This window comes from Watersipora subatra, chromosome 4 (assembly GCF_963576615.1).
Source record: "Watersipora subatra chromosome 4, tzWatSuba1.1, whole genome shotgun sequence".
Classification (NCBI taxonomy): Eukaryota; Metazoa; Bryozoa; class Gymnolaemata; order Cheilostomatida; family Watersiporidae; genus Watersipora; species Watersipora subatra.
In genome coordinates, this window is record NC_088711.1 from 53,491,294 (window position 1) to 53,511,190 (window position 19,897).

At 37.8% G+C, this 19,897-nt stretch overlaps 1 pseudogene; it reads right to left on the reverse strand.

The window, feature by feature from the left end:
- Window positions 1-356: 356 nt before the first annotated feature.
- Window positions 357-16,339, reverse strand: LOC137395006 (dolichyl-diphosphooligosaccharide--protein glycosyltransferase subunit STT3A-like; annotated as a pseudogene).
- Window positions 16,340-19,897: the final 3,558 nt, after the last annotated feature.

Consider the following 19,897-nt stretch of genomic DNA (forward strand, 5'->3'; position numbering starts at 1 on the left):
TGAGGCGTTGAAACAGAAAATGGCCACATACACGCGCCCACCCGCAATTAGAGTCTATACTTAAGATCTTGGGTTATGACAATTTCCATAGCAACCACCGATGTGGGTAGATTTAAATGGAAATTCTGGCTTTATGATTGGTCAGACACAAAAATAAACAAGACCACGTGAAAGAGCAGGGTTGAATGCACTATAAACCACTGTTTACTAAAATAGTGACGGGAGTCATATAATAGCATATAGCACGCGTTGCGCTCTATTGTGAACAATCCAATTACCGCACGATTGTACATTCTGACTGCCGGGGTCACATATTTGAACCATCCACTAGCTAGCCTCAGACAAAATTGATACAATGAAGGCCACCAAGGAATGCATAAGCTTTATTGAACTGTACAACTAAGTTAAAACAGCATTGTAAATCATTACTGATGCTACAAATCACACGTTGATCATGCATTCAGGAAAGTTACTAGCAGGCTATAAAGAGTTCTCCATGACATGAATCTAACCAGATACTATGCATCTCTGAGAGATATCTGTGTCACTGTAGCTGAGCCATTGCGTAAGCTAAAGAATGTACTAGCATGAGACTGAGAAACTATACAAAAGGTTTGATGGGTTCTCTATACGCCTCGGTTGACCAAGTCTTTCACTTTGTATATTCTAACTATCCAATGCTCTGTGGTGTATGCCTCCTCCAACACATCGAGTTCAAAGTCCTTATTACCAATCTCAGCGTTACGTACTCTATCATATCCTGATGGCTTGGCTACAAATTTGCAAAAAAAGATGAAGCAGAGAATGTCATAACAAACTGCACAAAATTGTAAGCATCGCAAAGTTGCTGATTTTTGACCTACTCCGACAAAATAGTACCTTGTTCTGTAGGAGATATACCAACATTCTAATTGTCTATTGTAGTGCCGCCAGCCAGGCACCAACACCGAGCGGTCTGGCTGGAAGATCAAGAAGTAGTGGCATGTATTTTAAGCCAAAGCGATTGTCAGCTCGCAAACAGAATCAAGTTGTCACGGCAACAGGACCGTTCCAGTTGTTATAAACAAACACTATGTTTCCATGGTGCGCAGTGCTTCGGAGTGGCGCCCACTATGAATCACGGAAACGGCGGCTTCGCACTGAAATCACTGCGCACTGATCAGTGCGAAGCCAATGCAAATTCGCAGCAAGGAAACAGCTGCTGCGCAGTGGCTGCGCATAGCTCTCATGCCGTGGAGACGGATTCTTCGAGGGCCATGAACTAGTACAAATGTTATTCCGCTAATCTTGTTTTTATTTATTCTTCCGATCTTCTTTCCCCTATATTTAATTATGGTTCACCTAATCACCCACGAGGATGATTAGGTGATTACTTTCCTAGACTTTGTTATCGATGCCAACACTTTTTGAAAAATAGGTGGCAAGTCCTAAATTAACGTTTAAATAATATATTACTTAAAAAATAATTATTAAAAATATATTACTTTATAAAAAATTGTGTTAAGGTTTGTAAAACCTTGTGAATGTGTATTGTAAATAAAAGTATAATGATGACAGAAGCATAAAAAGACCGTTTCTGACGTTCGGTATCCATAAACGATTCAATTTCTACATCAGGCGATTCGATTCATACAATTTCTCTTCTCTGCTAATTTGCTGAAAACCACTGTGCAGCATGGAAATGTACAATTCCCTCGCCTTCGGAGGGGGCTGCTTCGCAGTACTGCGCACCATGGAAACATAGTGAAAGTGAGTCCGCTCAGCTACATTTTGCTTAGCTTAACTGACCCCATTATGAGTTAGATTCCAGAGCCTAGTCACATACTCGAGTTACATCACAAAGGAAGATGTCTAGAGGCGATAAGCAGGAGCCGGAACCTACCGTGAAAAGAAGCATATAAAAGCCTGCCTAGATCATTCCAGAAGAGCAGCGCAGGCTCTCTGCATGACTGATAATTGTTGCACACTCATTTGCTTTCATGAATTTATATATATTTAGGCAGAAATATATATTATTTGATGACTAAAGACTCTGTGTGTTTATTTGCATCTCTTGACTGTCTTGTGAAGAAGTAAAGAGAACCAGCAGTTTCCTTCACACCCTCGCAAACTATCGATTTCTCAAACTGAGATATACAAATATCAGTATTGTAGAAACAAATATACACTCACTCTGCTCGGTGTAGACTGAACCAAATCTATAATAACAGAGCTTGTACATGAGGCAATTGAGTAGGGTGGGAGAACCATCTTTGTCAATCCTAAACTCTCCTTGGGGAGTGTAGTAGTCTGCTTCCTTTATGTGAGCGCCCTCTGGTGTTGAGCCGCCAATACGTACCATCCATAAAAACTTGTTGATATCTGAAAAAAGCATTATTATGATTAGTACAAGACATCGGCGTACTACTGTCGTGTTTTAGGGAGGGAGAATGAGGGAGCACGAACAGAGGGTGCGGGAACAACAATGAACCCGAAAGGGAGAGAGCGGAGGGGAAAAAGCGGAGCGGGGAGAGAGCGGAGGAGCAGGGAGACGAGGAGAAGAAGACGAGGGGAGACGAGTGAGCAAAAGAAGTATGAGTGAAAGAAGTATGAGTGAAAGAAGTGTGAGTGAGAAAAGCGCGAGTGAGAAAAGCGCGAGTGAGAAAAGCGTGAGTGAGAAAAGCGTGAGTGAGAAAAGCGCGAGTGAAAAAAGCGTGAGTGTGAAAAGCGTCAGTGAGAAAAGTGTGAGTGAGAAAAGCGTGAGTGTGAAAAGCGTGAGTGAGAAAAGCGCGAGTGAGAAAAGCGTGAGTGTGAAAAGCGTGAGTGAGAAAAGCGTGAGTGAGAAAAGCGTGAGTGTGAAAAGCGTGAGTGTGAAAAGCGTGAGTGAGAAAAGCGTGAGTAAGAAAAGCGTAAGTGAGAAAAGCGTGAGTGTGAAAAGCGTGAGTGTGAAAAGCGTGAGTGTGAAAAGCGTGAGTGAGAAAAGCGCGAGTGAGAAAGGCGCATGTGAGAAAAGCGTGAGTGAGAAAAGCGTGAGTGAAAAAAGCGTGAGTGAGAAAAGCGCGAGTGAGAAAAGCGCGAGTGAGAAAAGCGCGAGTGAGAAAAGTGTGAGGGAGAAAAGCGCGAATGAGAAAAGCGTGAGTGTGAAAAGCGTGAGTGAGAAAAGCGTGAGTGTGAAAAGCGTGAGTGTGAAAAGCGTGAGTGTGAAAAGCGCGAGTGAAAGAAGCGTGAGTGTATAAAGCGTGAGTGATAAAGGAGTGAGTGAAAAAAGCGTGAGTGAGAAAAGCGTGAGTGAGAAAAGCGCGAGTGTGAAAAGCGTGAGTGAGAAAAGCGTGAGTGAGAAAAGCGCGAGTGTGAAAAGCGCGAGTGAGAAAAGTGTGAGTGAGAAAAGCGTGGATGAGAAAAGCGTGGGTGAGAAAAGCGTGAGTGAGAAAAGCGTGAGTGAGAAAAGCGTGAGTGAGAAAAGAGTGAGTGAGAAAAGCGCGAGTGAGAAAAGCGCGAGTGAAAAAAGCGTGAGTGAGAAAAGCCTGAGTGAGAAAAGCGCGAGTGTGAAAAGATTGAGTGAGAAAAGCGCGAGTGAGAAAAGTGTGAGTGAAAAAAGCGTGAGTGAGAAAAGCGTGAGTGTGAAAAGCGTGAGTGAGAAAAGCGTGAGTGAGAAAAGCGCGAGTGAGAAAAGCGTGAGTGACAAAAGTGTGAGTGAGAAAAGCGTGAGTGAGATAGGAGTGAGTGAGAAAAGCGCGAGTGTGAAAAGCGTGAGTGAGAAAAGTGTGAGTGAGAAAAGCATGAGTAAGAAAAGCGTGAGTAAGAAAAGCGCGAGTGAGAAAAGCGCGAGTGAGAAAAGCGCGAGTGTGAAAAGCGTGAGTGAGAAAACCGCGAGCGAGAAAAGCGCGTGTGAGAAAAGCGCGAGTGAGAAAAGCGCGAGTGAGAAAAACGTGAGTGAGAAAAGCGTGAGTGAGAAAAGCGTTAGTGTGAAAAGCGTGAGTGTGAAAAGCGTGAGTGAGAAAAGCGCGAGTGAAAAAAGCGTGAGTGAGAAAAGCCTGAGTGAGAAAAGCGTGAGTGTGAAAAGATTGAGTGAGAAAAGCGCGAGTGAGAAAAGTGTGAGTGAAAAAAGCGTGAGTGAGAAAAGTGTGAGTGAGAAAAGCGTGAGTGAGAAAAGCGTGAATGAGAAAAGCGCAAGTGAAAAAAGCGTGAGTGAGAAAAGCGCGAGTGAAAAAAGCGTGAGTGTGAAAAGTGTGAGTGAGAAAAGCGTGAGTGAGAAAAGTGTGAGTGAAAAAAGCGTGAGTGAGAAAAGCGCGAGTGAGAAAAGCGCGAGTGAGAAAAGCGCGAGTGAGAAAAGCGCGAGTGAGAAAAGTGTGAGGGAGAAAAGCGTGAATGAGAAAAGCGTGAGTGTGAAAAGCGTGAGTGAGAAAAGCGTGAGTGTGAAAAGCGTGAGTGTGAAAAGCGTGAGTGTGAAAAGCGCGAGTGAAAGAAGCGTGAGTGTATAAACCGTGAGTGATAAAGGAGTGAGTGAAAAAAGCGTGAGTGAGAAAAGCGTGAGTGAGAAAAGCGCGAGTGTGAAAAGCCTGAATGAAAAAAGCGTGAGTGAGAAAAGCGCGAGTGAGAAAAGTGTGAGAGAGAAAAGCGTGAATGAGAAAAGCGTGAGTGTGAAAAGCGTGAGTGAGAAAAGCGTGAGTGTGAAAAGCGTGAGTGTGAAAAGCGTGAGTGTGAAAAGCGCGAGTGAAAGAAGCGTGAGTGTATAAAGCGTGAGTGATAAAGGAGTGAGTGAGAAAAGCGCGAGTGTGAAAAGCCTGAGTGAGAAAAGCCTGAGTGAGAAAAGCGCGAGTGAAAAGCGTGAGTGTGAAAAGCTTGAGTGTGAAAAGCGTGAGTGTAAAAAGCGTGAGTGAGAAAAGCCTGAGTGAGAAAAGCGCGAGTGAAAAGCTTGAGTGTGAAAAGCGTGAGTGTGAAAAGCGTGAGTGTGAAAAGCGTGAGTGTGAAAAGCGTGGGTTAGAAAAGCGTGGGTGAGAAAAGCGTGAGTGAGAAAGGAGTGAGTGAGAAAGGAGTGAGTGAGAAAAGCGTGAGTGAGAAAAGCGTGAGTGTGAAAAGCGTGAGTGAGAAAAGCCTGAGTGAGAAAAGCGCGAGTGAAAAGCGTGAGTGTGAAAAGCGCGAGTGAGAAAAGCCTGAGTGAGAAAAGCCTGAGTGAGAAAAGCGCGAGTGAGAAAAGCGCGAGTGAGAAAAGCGCGAGTGAGAAAAGCGCGAGTGAGAAAAGCGCGAGTGAGAAAAGCGCGAGTGAGAAAAGCGCGAGTGAGAAAAGCGCGAGTGAGAAAAGCGCGAGTGAGAAAAGCGTGAGTGAGAAAAGCGCGAGTGAGAAAAGCGCGAGTGAAAGAAGCGCGAGTGAGAAAAGCGCGAGCGAGAAAAGTGTGAGTGTGAAAAGCGTGAGTGAGAAAAGTGCGAGTGAGAAAAGTGTGAGTGAGAAAAGCGCGAGTGAGAAAAGCGCGAGTGAGAAAAGCGCGAGTGAGAAAAGCGCGAGTGAGAAAAGCGCGAGTAAGAAAAGCGTGAGTGAGAAAAGCGTGAGTGAGAAAAGCGCGAGTGTGAAAAGCGCGAGTGAAAGAAGCGTGAGTGAGAAAAGCGTGAGTGAGAGAAGCATGAGTGAGAAAAGCGTGAGTGAAAAAGGAGTGAGTGAGAAAAGTGTGAGAGAGGGAGGAGTGAGGAGAGAGACGAGTGGGAGAGAGATATGAGAGAGATGAGTGAGAGAGATGAGGGAGAGAGAAATATGAGCAAGAGATCGAGAGAGAGGTGTTTGAATGAAAGCCCATTTCAAGAAAGAGCACTTACCATCTGAGGAATATCCAGTGAGACCACCAAATATAACAAGCACATATCCCACATCCAACTCTCTCATGATTTCATAGGCTTTATCTTCATGTGATGACATTGCCTGCATGACAAAGAATTGGACGCAACATAGTAAATGGGATCATACTGTGTGGTCAAGTAATAGATCTCTCGAATGTCTCATAAATGAAAGAACAAGCAAAGTCAATCCTAAGATGCCTACCTGCCCAACTCTGGATATGTGAGTGTTGTTCCAAGTATTGTTGTCTACCAAAACTGTTCGATTAGCCATAGCTGTTATCTGATATCCGTAATCCCACCAAGACATTATCTTTGCATCCTAGACAGAAAAGTAAGTGCGTATATAAACTTAGCGAGAGAGAATCTAATGACTAGCCAATGAACAACTAGCACACATTGCAAAGGAAGGAGGCAAGTTCTAGAAGACTAAACTAACAAAAAAGTGAATGAAAAATTATTAACCAGCGTGAGTGTTCAAATGAACAACAACAGGCGTTGTTAACGGGTTCATAGTTGGTATTGGAATAAAAAAAGTAAATATCACTTTAGCTACAATGTTATTCAACAAGAGTTAGCAGGACACGATTGAACATTTGCTTGCTATAGAATCACTAACTATTACAGTGAAGAGCATCCTTGTTACCTCTGGAGTGTTTTGCCTCAGCCAGTAGTAAGCTTCCCTGAAGTCATCAAATATAACACGGCCACCATCGCCTGATTTGGCGGAGAGAACGATGGAAGGACTGGAGTAGGCCTCTGAAGTGACCCAGGTGCAGTGAAAAACGTAGGTGATGAGGAAAAGGGTCATGGTGAAAACTACAGCAGTAGCCACCTTGAAAAGGAAACAACTCCTCAATAGGTACAAGCCATTGAAACAGAGCTCATAGAAAATGTTGAACTGATCAGTTTAACCAAGCGCTAATTTCTAAGTAGTTTTCTTCTCGCTAACAATGGTGATGGTTTCAAAAAGTACTCCTTTTTGAAGTCACATCTAGTTCCGTCGGTAACTAAAGCATGTAGATCTGTAGGCATGATATAGTCATACATCAACATTTTAAAAGTATTACATACAAGCTACTGAGAACCCTCCGTTGACCCACCTCATTTTTAAATGTGAAGTTGAGTTCTCCAACCGTCTTTTTAGACGTCTTTTTACTGGATGGTTCAGATTTCTTTGACCCAAAGATTGGATCCATATTTTTCATGTACAATGAAAGGGTGGTGGAGACCCCGATGCCAGCGAGGATGCACATAACAGGAGCCAAGACCAACATAAGACGCACCATTACTTCCTACAGTGGCAAATACAAACAGCATTATTAGTTCTGTTAAAAATATTTTTGGTAAAATAAATGAATCACTTGAAATCATAGAGCAAACAGAATATCAAGCAAAACAGTAGGAAACGAAGTCATAATGACAGCTAAGAATCTCACCCCAAAATAAATACTTGTAAGGCCGTACATAATAATAAAAATGTTGGCATCCGTGAGCCCACTGAAGCAGAAGTACATTCCGGCTACAAAAGAAATAACTTTATAAAGTCAGGCACCAACCACGGAGATGAAAACGCGTGGTCCAAAGTTATGGAAAGTATTACTTTTCATAAACTACTTCTTTTACTACTCATTAACATATTCAATTCACGATCAGGTTAAATATAAAACTCAATTTGGAAAGCGTAACCCCTCCTTAAGCTACCTTGACCTTATATGTACCCAAAGATCATAACATGGTCCTTATATTATAGTTTTTGGTCTTCATGCTGGGATCACCAATATAAACAGCTATAAAACATCAAAATTCCATACATGCAAAAATGTTCTAGGATAACATTTTCTTACCTGGAAACATAAAAACGAGCATTTGTAAGTCAAAATAGAATGAGCTCCACGCTGTAGGCTGATGCTCAGAAACTGAAGCTATGATGGGAATGTTGTTCTTGGCGTAAGATGGGTCAAGCAGTGAGTAGAACCTGCCGGTCCAAGGAGAGATTTTACCTAAACAATTATCAGATGTCTGTGTGAGCAATACTAAAAAAATTAAGCACAGCATATTCTTAAATTACTGCTAGCAGAAGCTGTGTATGTTTTTTAGAACATTTTTGTGCATACAATGTCTCTGTGATCGTTGCTGAACACGTCTGAGGCCAATGGAATGTTAACTTTGATGACTGGACATGCTTAGTTACAGAGAGCAACTCAAGACTTGATACTATTCCTGCCAACACCAATTGCCTTTTCTGGTTATGGAACCTATAACCTCTTGCTCACAGGTCAGATTCTCCAGTATGAATACAGACATGAGTGTTTACTTTTACTTTTTGCTTAAACCAACTATGAAAGAACAACTAAATAAAAATGTATATATCATAACTATATTTAAATATTATGTAGATATGTTTGCTATGTATTTACTGTGAAGACCACATTTAGCCTCCATTTCACTCTAAGTTTACATTAGCTCTTCAAGTTGATTTATTTTCAAGCAGTAAAAATCTTTTTACATAAGACGGATGTAAAAGACAACTTTTATATAACAGGACATTAAGTTCATTAAACTAATGGCTGTTTGTAGAGAGAAATAAAAGCTTACGATGTACATGAGTTACTCTAGTCAATATTGAAGCCTGCATAAAAAGACAATTCATAAACAGAGTTTTACATATAAACAAACTAGTGAGAGACGGTGTGACAGATTTAAACTTCTACAATTACATTTTATAACAAACAATACCTGTAGCAGTGAGCAGTCCCCTATGACCAACGCTGTTCCTCCAACAACAGTCACTATGGTTCTGAGCAGAAGGGTGAACTGGTCATATGTTATATGGGTTCGGACATAGTCGACGAACGCGTAAATCTGACAGAATCCAAACACGCCGAATGCCTATTAAGGAAGTGATAAAAACGTGATTAGCTATTAGAAAGATGAATTTCTGTGCTTATGTGTTACTGTGAATATAATGTGACCATGGAAATGTTCCAATCTCATTATAGTTTGTAAACAGTATTAGGACAAGGTATAGTACAACTGCAGTGTTTTAATAAGAGGACAACTCCGACATCACAATAATTCATCAAAGTTGGATACTGTTTACTCCTCAATAAGGCATATGTATGCTAAAAAGCTGTACTACTCGGCGTTGTCCGGGGACTAAAAAAGTCTTTGGACAGAAAACTTATTGGTATTTAACATATAACAACATTTGCAATTGCTAGCTAGATGCTTGGCGTTGCCCGGGTATTAAAAATCAGCTTATAAACAATGAGAAGTAATTGTTACTTGCTATTACCTGCCACTTGCTATTAGCCTGGCCCATTGCCAATGACTAATTTGAGTAAGCTTACTAATAAGAGCTAACTATTTGCTCTCACGATTAAGTGTAAAATTACGCCACCGCTATCCATGTCGTTGCGTCATTATGTTGCGTCGTAATGGAGAACGGTAGAGTAATTGCTTCTATATGACAGCATATATTGCCTAGCGAATCTATCAAACTCATGTGGCTTGGTTAGTAAGGTGTCAGACTAGTGAATAAGGGGTTCCGAGGTCACATCATTTGCGATACAGATTCTTTATTCCAAGATTATATTAGCTATAGCTGGGCATGCACACATACACACGACCAACTTTGAGAAATATATCTATATACATACTTTTCAAAGTTGTCTGTCGTTTGTTTTCAAGTATGTCCAGCTATAGCTATCAAAATCTTGGAATTAAAATTTCACCTTTTGCTGGATTTACACTCACAAAGATTGTGATTACAGTTTTGCAATCCTATTATCTAAATGTAACTACGAGGCCCTGAACACTCTTGCAATAAATGGCACATACTACATAACGGATGCATCCTTTGTTTTCATATAAAAACGGCGTACTAAATTTAACTCTATGAACTCTTTTACCTCTATGACACACGATGCTTTTTCATCCTCGTCGTATTAGGGTTAATTTGTTTTCGGCAAACGAAAATAACAATAGATTTTCTCAAATTTAAAATTTGGTGATTAAACTCTATTAACTCTATGAAACACGATGCTTTTTTTGCATTTTTGTGAAATTCTATTTCGGACTTTTCATAAGGTTTAATTGCTAAATTACGGTGAAGGTCAATACTTTTCATGTGGACAATTATATTATTCCAAGTAGGAATGGCCTCTACATTATCTCATCGTTCCGTCAGACAAAGACAGTACATTATCTTATTTTTACATTTGTACCAGTATTGAGAAGTAGCAGTATCGTCATATTCAGAGTTTTGATAGTTGCTTGTGGAGCAGTAACTTATTAAGCACACACTTCTATGCAAGAATTGCTATTATGAATTCAAAAATTCCGAACATTTATTTAGTTTTCTCAGTTCGTATTAATTGTATCATGACCAAATCATCTCTTATTGTAATTGTAGCAAAACAGACTTAAGTTAGCTACTGCTTGCTAATTATTTTGCATTTACATTTAAACCCTTTTATAGTAGTTTTATATTTTAAATTTGTTTTACCTTCACAAAAGTTTTTGCTCAATAGATGAAATTTATAAGTTGTTTGACAAAGTTTGAAGACCTTTGCAATTGTTTTTATTTTCTCTGTTAATTTATATCGATTACACAAAACACTTTTCGAAAGATATTTAGTTTGAAATTTAGAATGGTAAATTTTGTTGTACGTTGCATACAAATAAATCTTCTTTTCAAAAACTTTTTATTACCCGGGCTACGCTGGGTTCTACAGCTAGTCTATATGTATATTTTTCAAACTTTGTCGTCATTGAGTGTGTCCAGCTACAGCTATTAAAATCTTGGAATAAAGACTCCACATCGCCAAAGATTTGATCTCGGAACTTCCAATTTATCAGCTCGACGCCCTACCAATTTAGCCACACAAGCTTGATGGAATCGCTAGGCGATATATGTCGGTATATGGGAGCAAACGGGCTACTGCTTTTGATCATGACGAAAAATCGTGGCCGTAAGTCACGGAGAGGGGTACTTCTTATTGGTCAGCTTGCTCAAATTGTACATTGGCAATGTGCCAAGCTGATAGCGAGTGACAGGCAACTCTCATTGTTTATAAGCTGATTTTAATATGCATACAACAACGGCTAGCCCGGCTAGTTTATAGATAAATTAAAAACTAGACTAACAGGATGTATCTTAAAGGTTGACTTGCAAAAAAGTATACATTAGTTATTTGGTATCAAAAAGTTCACCATGTTTTACTCTGCAATGTTGTAGGTTCAAAATACAGTGCACCCTCGAGATACGATTACCCTGATATACGATTTTTTCACCTTACGAAGTCAAACATTGTGATATCTTCACCTCGCTATACGAATTTTATTTCACCATACGAATTGGAGAAAAGTTTCGCCCGAGTTAAAATTTGGCCGTCGGTGTGCTCATAACACACGTCGAAATAAAAAAAGACACCGAAATATCGTTTGCCGAAAACATTCTTAGAACGTTTAGAAGAGACACGATGATCGACTTCTCTCATATCCGCGTGGAAAATTTCGTGTAAAATGCACAAGCGAGAGCAAATATTCATTTGTAGCGTTATTATAGCTTTTGCTATAAACTTTTAAGTCAGCATACGTATATAACTACAAGTATCTACATTTAATTCGTTATCTATGGAATCTGAGACCGATCCAAACGTTACAAAACGAAGGAAAATTGATTTCTATGTCAACAAAGTTGGATGTCGTAAATGAGAAGGGACCCGTATTATTAACATTGTCAAGGAATATGATCGCAACCAATCAGCATTTGCAATTATTATTAAAACAAGAACTCCATTAAAGCAAGCACAAGAAAGAGCTTCCGACTGAAGATTTGAATGAGCTAGGTCATGCACGCGATCAGCATTTAAAAGGAGCAACCATTTAGTAAAGGCAAGGATGTAGAAGATACGGAAAACCCCACATTCGCAGAAATATTTTAAGTGTTTAATTTACTGATGTGGACTGGTACATTAAAACAATGCATGTATAATATATATTATTTATCTCTTGTGTGGCATGTTTTTCATATTTTAGTCATTTTATTTGTTTCCTTTTGGTTTTATGTTTTATTCTCTTGTTTAACCATGTCTTTGCATATGGGCTTGTTATCTTCTACGTGAATACAATTCATCGTATGTATGTATGTAACGCATATAACTAGCTACTCAGGATAGTTGAAGCATCCACATTACTTTCTGAAACTTGCTAAAGCCCTGTCCCCCCTAGGGTATAAATACGTACAAACTTTGTATGTATGGTTACATTGATTCTTGTGCACATTTCATACAAGACAAACTACTGTACCACATTCTCTGGATCCTTTTACAAGTGCTAGCTAGCAATTTTCTGCATTGCACCATCAATTTTTTCGTAGAAAAGGTAGAAGAATTGGACAGGAATGGACAACTTCTTTTAGCCTACTAAAAAATTCCAATTCATTACGTTTTAAATTTATTTTCAAGTGTACAGCACCATAATTTGCATTGATACGCTTTTGCCTCATCTCTGCTTTACTCGCTACATGTACCAGCTAAAGCCACGTTACTCCAAAGGTATGTACGTCCTGTATAGAAAATAAAATTTTATTTTTCTTTTCGGTAGCCATTAAATGGTCAAGTGTGCGAGGGGCCGCTTTCTATAACTTCATCGCTCGGCCTTATTGATTTAGGTTGAAAAAGGTTTTAAACAGATAGGCTAAAGTTTATAGTGAAAGTGAAGATATGAACTGCTGAAGGATAAAATTTTGTGATAAAAAGTTGATACATACTAAAACTTAGTTTTAAGTGTAGGTTTAGCAAGCTAAACTTACTTGAAGTGAATTCAAAGTTTATGTTTTGCGTACCTTTTGAAGGCAAGAACTCCTTACCGTACGTACTGCATTTGGTACACACATTATAATTTTGCGTTTTATTGCAGATCGTAACCATTAAAATACACTAAATACAATACAGTCACTGTAGGTAACTATAATTACTAAAGTTAACATACTATTTTGTTGCTAATTGTCAATATGTACACATTTTTATAAAAAAAATGGACGACTTTTACCAGGGAGTGTTTGCATTGTTTAATTACAATGGTCTCTATACCCGGATATACGAATTTTTCACCATACGATGCCAACCCTGGAACGAATTAACATTGTATCTCGGGGGTGCACTGTATGTGGAACTGCGATTAAAAGCTCGTAGAAGATGAAAAACAAACAGTTAATCACAGCCATCACGAAAACAGCCGTAGATTGGAACCCCTCTCAAAACAGCTCAAATATGACGTAGTTGAACCCGATGTGCTTCTGTTAACACCTTCATGCGACCTCATTAGTCAAAATACTTTCACGAATAAACTTCACGCATTCAATAAAACCATGTCTATTGTCTTTAGGCATCTATTTCGTTATCATCGTAATGCTGTCACTTTGAGCACTGATATCTCAAAACCTGGCCTAAAAATCAGTTTAATTTTTTACTCTTAGCTGGAAGGGGCGTACCATCCTTTGATAAACATGAGGAGCCTGTTGGTCACCTGTGCTGATCAAAAAATGCACATTGTAAAAATTGCTTGACCCATTTTGTGGGAAATATGGGTCACATGATAAGATTATGACTAGATGATTATACAAGGCTGAAAATAAACTGTTAAGTAGTGAGCATGTGTATGTATATTTGATGATGGCTTTTTGGTAGAACCCAAAGTGTTAGTCCTAAACTAGTGCTCCGAGACGTTTTATATTGTGCCTTTAATCGGCTTTTCATTTCGGGTGATAACACCGTGTGTCAAAACAATAACCACGTCGAGTTGAGTACGTCATCAAAATAAGGGATTCCAACCTACAGTCGTTTTTTAACTGTTCGTTTTTGAGCTTTTAGGAGCTTGTTATCACATTTCCACATATTTTGAACCTACCACACAACAGAGTAAGACATTGTTAACCTTTTGATATAAAATAACTGTAATGTAAATTGTTGAAAGCCAACCTTTAGGATACCAATTACTAATTTTTGTATAGCAAACCTGATCTTAACCCTTTTACTGCCATTCATGTAGAAATTTAGCTTTTGGCCTACTGCCAGCCATTTTACTGAAAGTTGCTGATTTTTGAGCATGATACATACTCATACTTTTTCAATTTTAAACATCGTTTAAGAAAAAATTGTTACAAGTATAATCTATATTGTTAACTGTTTTAAATGTTTACAAACATCACTATGCAAAAATTGTCAATATAGCTATACTACATAGCTTGCTAAAGCTACATGTATGTGCAGCTATAATTTTGTGGCTATATTATATAGCTTGCTAAAGCTATGTGAAAGTATAATTTTGAAAATGACATCTTGTTGCAACACTAATATTAATTTCATCGTCGTCAGAGCTATTGCTTTCATTATTTGTGTAATCATTAAAATCTGAATCTGAATCGGCCATAATGCCATCAACATAAGCTTTTTAATTTTTTTACTTGGGAGGTACTTGAGGGAACCATGTAACAATAAATATTTTGAACATTAAAAATAAAAAATGGGCATTTTTGAGTTGGAAAATCCCAAACAAAGATTCAAAATTGCTTCGCAAATTTAGGCTAACTTTATAGAGACATTTCCGAACAATACTGTCAATACCATAAAGGTACTAAAGGTCGTTGGCTATGTTGTCAACGAATAATAAAATTAGGTTACTATGCAATTGCCAGAAAATTCGCACACGACAGTCAACCATAGATTTCGCATAAATGCGCATACGGCAGTGAAAGGGTTAAGGAATAATTGTATGCAGCAAACTTCAACCACTCTCAAAGTCAACTAGTTTCACTATATCATATCTTATGCTATCATATTCTAGCTTATGATCAGACAACTTCTGAATGTTTAAAACAATTCAAGTTTAACACTTTAACACATGCGCTCCAGATAATTCAGGGAAATGTTTACTTATCTGATTCACCTTGGATTCATAGTTCCGCTGGGTTTTTTTGTACTTCCAGTATATATAGGATTAAAATTTTGTTGTCTGTGCATATACAATTGTTTTGTGTGTATACAATGTTAATATAAATTCATAGCTTCAAGTCCATTAGACTACTCGTTCTTGAGGCATACACTGCGTTTCCATGACCCGCATAATTCGCAAATTAGAGCCAATCCGCAAGTTATCCGCGTCATGGAAACGGCATAAATCCGCAAGCTATCCACATAAATGCGCAAGCTAAGCGAGTTTTGCGATCCGCAAAACTTTATCGAATCCATCGTGCTTGCGAATCATGGAAACGGTACTTGCGATTAATGCACATTAGACTATCGTTGGCTATTACATTAAAAACATTTTCACGCTTCAGTCGTTTTTATTTCGATTTCAGCAGTCTCAATGCGCAAACGTTCCGAACGATCGCTGCTAAGCTAAGCTTGACAAGACTGCCTAGATATTTATAGATTCATTAATTAGGCTAATACTTGCCCTATGGGGTCAAGTACTGGTGTTAAATCCGCATCGCCAGGTGTTCATTGAAAAGCTCGATTGCTGAGTAACTCAACTTGCGGATCATTCGAATTATTTGAAACATGCGCATTATGCGAGTCATGGAAACATAGTAGTGATAGCAAAACTTCCGAAGGCACTTTTAGCTGACCGAGAACTAAAGAGCGGCTACTGACAGAACGTTAGTTCTTTTTGTACTTCTACACTTCTGGTTTATGAAACTTTTGCTGCTTTGTGCAGTATACTTTTGATCTTGTAATACTGAAGTTTTGAGTCGATTAAACTTAGTTTTTGAAACTTTGTCGAAATAGCACGGTCATTAATAACACGGCCATTACACTAGCAGACACAGATCCGACAAGCTTGATTTATAAATAACATGGCTCAGACATTTTAGTAATCCAAATTGATGCCATTGCATTGGCTTTCTCTGAACTAAAACAAAATCAAGGGGAGATAATTCTCTGGGTCAAACATGCATACCATATCCTTAACTTGCTTGCTTTGATACCTAATGATAAATGGAAAATACAACTTTAAACATGTCTGAACAATAGAACAAAGGGTGCAGACTACCTGTCTAATTGATATTACATTGATTGTGAATCACAGCCTGAACACAGGCTACTAAGTCGTAAGGATGTACTACAACCAGATAATGAACTAGTGTACTAATGTAATTCATGGGAACGCACACAATGCTTATTCATTTGATGACTTAGCCTAGGTCCCTCACATTTTACAATCCCCATTAACAGAAGAGAATAGGCAACCTTCTTTAGATACATTTTTAAATAAAATTTTATTTTTTTAAAATGATAGTATAAAAGACGTAATGAAGGCGGGCGTATCTCATAGAGACAAGCATATCCCATAGACACGGGTATATATCATAGACAAGATTGTATCTCATAAACGTTAGTGTATCTCATAGTACTTACTGCGCTGTAGGCTACATATATCCTATGAGAGAACCTTCCGGTAACCATAAGTGCCAACAAGTGAAGAGGGATAAGGTTGATGGGAAGTACATAGCCCCTCCAAGATGACACCTGACAACCAAGAACTGATGTGCATTATATACAAGGCAAGTAGTACAAAACTTGGACATACTAAGTGCTATAACGTATCAGGGACAACCAGTGCAAAACTCGGACATGAAAAGAAAAGTGTGAGACTCAGTCATACAAATTGTGACACAAACAATCCTATTGAGCTCTCAATGAACTTGCAAATAGCAGCAGTCACTGTAAAACCTATAAACAATGTTAACACTATTGTCTCAAACTAACAGTGATTTTGACCTTTAGAAAAATCCAGTAAGAGATAAGATGACTCAGTTGAATCATCTCAAGAAAATACTTCCTGACTTTAAAAGTTGGCGAACTATAATAAATTGGCTAAATAAAATGTCTCATAATAAATGGCTAACTTAGTATAACAATATGAGCATGACAGGAAGGATACTAGAAGTAAAGTAATATAATAGCATAAATAATTAAAGTAGTAATAATTAATAAAGTTAACTAATAATTAATGTTAAGGATGATGAAGTAAAACAAAAATATATATTTACTATACATAATAAAAGCAGTTTCTGTCTGACCGTCTGTCTATTATCTCCAAAGTTTAATGTTAGGGTAAAATAGAGCATTAGATGAGACTACAACTCGTGACATCCAACACCTACTTATTGCCTTTAAATATTATTTACTATACATAATAATAGCAGTTTCTGTCTGACCGTCCGTCTATCGTCTCCAAAGTTTGATGTTAGGATAAAATAGAGCATTCGATGAGACTACAACTCGTGACATCCAACACCTACTTATTGCCTTTAAATATTATTTACTATACATAATAATAACAGTGTCTGTCTGACCGTCCGCCTATCATCTCCAAAGTTTAATGTTAGGATAAAATAGAGCATTAGATGAGACTACAACTCGTGACATCCAGCACCTACTTATTGCCTAAGGCCAATTCCGTATGAACGTCAACCTCAGTGAAGATCTTTAAAATTCAAGGTACACCAACAATATGGGTATCAAAATGAAGCTAAAAGTCTGCAGGTCATGTTGCTATTATTTCTTAAAACCTCATGTTGCCACATAAATATATATAGTGTATCAAAGACGGTGTCTCAGGAAAAGAGCTAAAATCTAAAAAATATTGATATCCCTTATGGTCATGTTGTGTAACTATACAATTGTTCTCAAAGACACTATGAATTATAATACATGCTAACATTATCAGCAATTACATAAAATAGAAAAAAATCTCATTCTCAGTTTTAATCCTTGAAATTACAAACACAAGAAAAACATGAACCCGTGTAGTGTCCAGAAGGGAAAACCTTTAAAAGTTTCGATATTTCTCGCATACACTATTCAAAAAAATTTTTTTTTTAAATTCTCTGTTAGTACCCTCTATAAAAAATTTTAATAGCAAAACTTTTGTTTCACGGTAATTCAGCAGTTTAAAAAGATGGTATTCATTTTGGTAGCGTCCAAAATATTGTAGTGTCCAGAAGAAACTGTAGTGTCTAGAAGTGAGAAAGCTGTAGCTTCAAATTGTTATTAATACTTTACAAGTGTATTCGGAGCATTGTTATAAGGTCCTAGACATATAGAAGAACTAGCTGTGCTACCCGGCGTTGCCTGGGTAATAAAAAAATCTTTGATAAGAAAATTTATTTGTATTTAACATGCCGTATACAATATTTACCATTCTAACTTTTAAACTTCATTTACTGAGAAACTATTTTTTCTGCAGTTCAAATGAATCAAGAGAAAAACAAAACAACTTAAATAAAGAAGCCTTTACCGAGAAAAATTGATTTTTATTCAACATATAACAACACGTGCCATTCTAACTTTCAAACTACATATCATGAGAAAAGTGTTTTGTGTAGTTGAAATAATTTAATAGAAAATAAAAACAACTGTAAAGGTTTTCTAACTCTGTCAAACCGTATCTTTCAAATTTTATATCACGAGGAAAAGGTTTTGTGCAGATCAAATAAATTATAAAAAATAAAACAACTATAAAAGGGTTTAGATATAAATGTGAAATAATTAGCAAGTAATAGCTAAATTAAGCCAGTTTTGCTATGATTACAATAAAGGATGATTCGTTAATGATACAATTATTACGAACTGGGAAAACAAAATAAAAATCATGAATATGTTGAATTAATAATAACAATTCTTGTATAACATCCATGTACAAATTTAGCTATCGGCCGACGGCCATCCATTTTACTGAAAAATGCGGATATTGCTTCATGATATATGCAAACAATATTTTTTCAATTTCAAACTATCTAAAACAGTTTTGTTACATATTTTATTTAGAACTCCAATATGTTAAAAAAATGCTGCCATGCAATAAATTCAATGTATTTATACTTTGTGTATTGATAAAGCGATGTGAAGCTATGATCACTACGAAGCTAAAACGATCCTCTACAACATTCCTTACTCTTACAAAACTATTACTTTCACCACTGTCAGAGACAGTGCTGCTACTTTAATTATCTGTGTAATCACGAAAATCTGAATTGGCTATAATGCCATAAACATAAGTGATTATCTGTTTTCTAACTTGGGAGGTACATACATAAAACTTACACAAAATATTTGTTTTTGTAATTGAAATTCTTGCATAGAAGTGTGTGTGTTTGAAAAAGGTTACCGTTCCACCAGAAGATAGCCATCAAAACTTTGAATACTATTATCTCTCGATACTAGTGCAAATGTAAAAATGAGATATCGTACGTTGTCTGACCAAAGTGTGAGAGAATTTCGAAGCTCTTCTCAAAAATACAGTATACTTGTCCGCACCGAAAAAATGTAGTAATTGAACCTCACAAAAAATATTTTTAACAGGGGCGTCGTGAAGTGTGGCCGCATCTGTAAAATAATCTGCATGCGCTAAAGCTATATCTATAGCCGGAATGACACACAGATATCCACACACATACTTTGAGAAATATTTATATATAGGTAGTTGCACTCAACATTTACTCTGATCATTGAGTGGTGAAGAGCTTATTTGTTGAGGGAGAGACAGAACAGTCTAGGAAACTTTTAGGGGAAACATCAAACAAATCGCTTTCTACTCATGATAGCCGAAACTAATAATCCCTTCAATTATTATTATTGTTGTTCCAGTAAAACTATATTTTTTCTAAACTGTATCATGTACAAAAAACACTCGATGCTTCACTTGAGTGGAACTACTTTGCTACCAGCCATGGCAAAGGCGTGGTTGATGGGGTGGGTGAGTGTGTGAAAATATATGTATGGACACATGTGAAAGCTGGTAAAGTTGAAGCGAGGAATGCCGTTGAATTTTTCAATGCGGCTGCATCTTCAAACCAGGCTGTTGATGTCACATTTGCGTTAAAAGAAGACATTGCTGCAGAACACCAAAGGCAAGGATTTGACAAGATCTGGGAAAGAATATAAATTCTGCCTGGCACCCATGGCGTTCACTACGTGAAACCAAAGACGGCAACCGAAATTCTTTTTGTCGTTGCACTAATTGTTGCTCACCCACTCATACATTCAACTTTGAAACTAAAACAAATTTTCTCAAAACC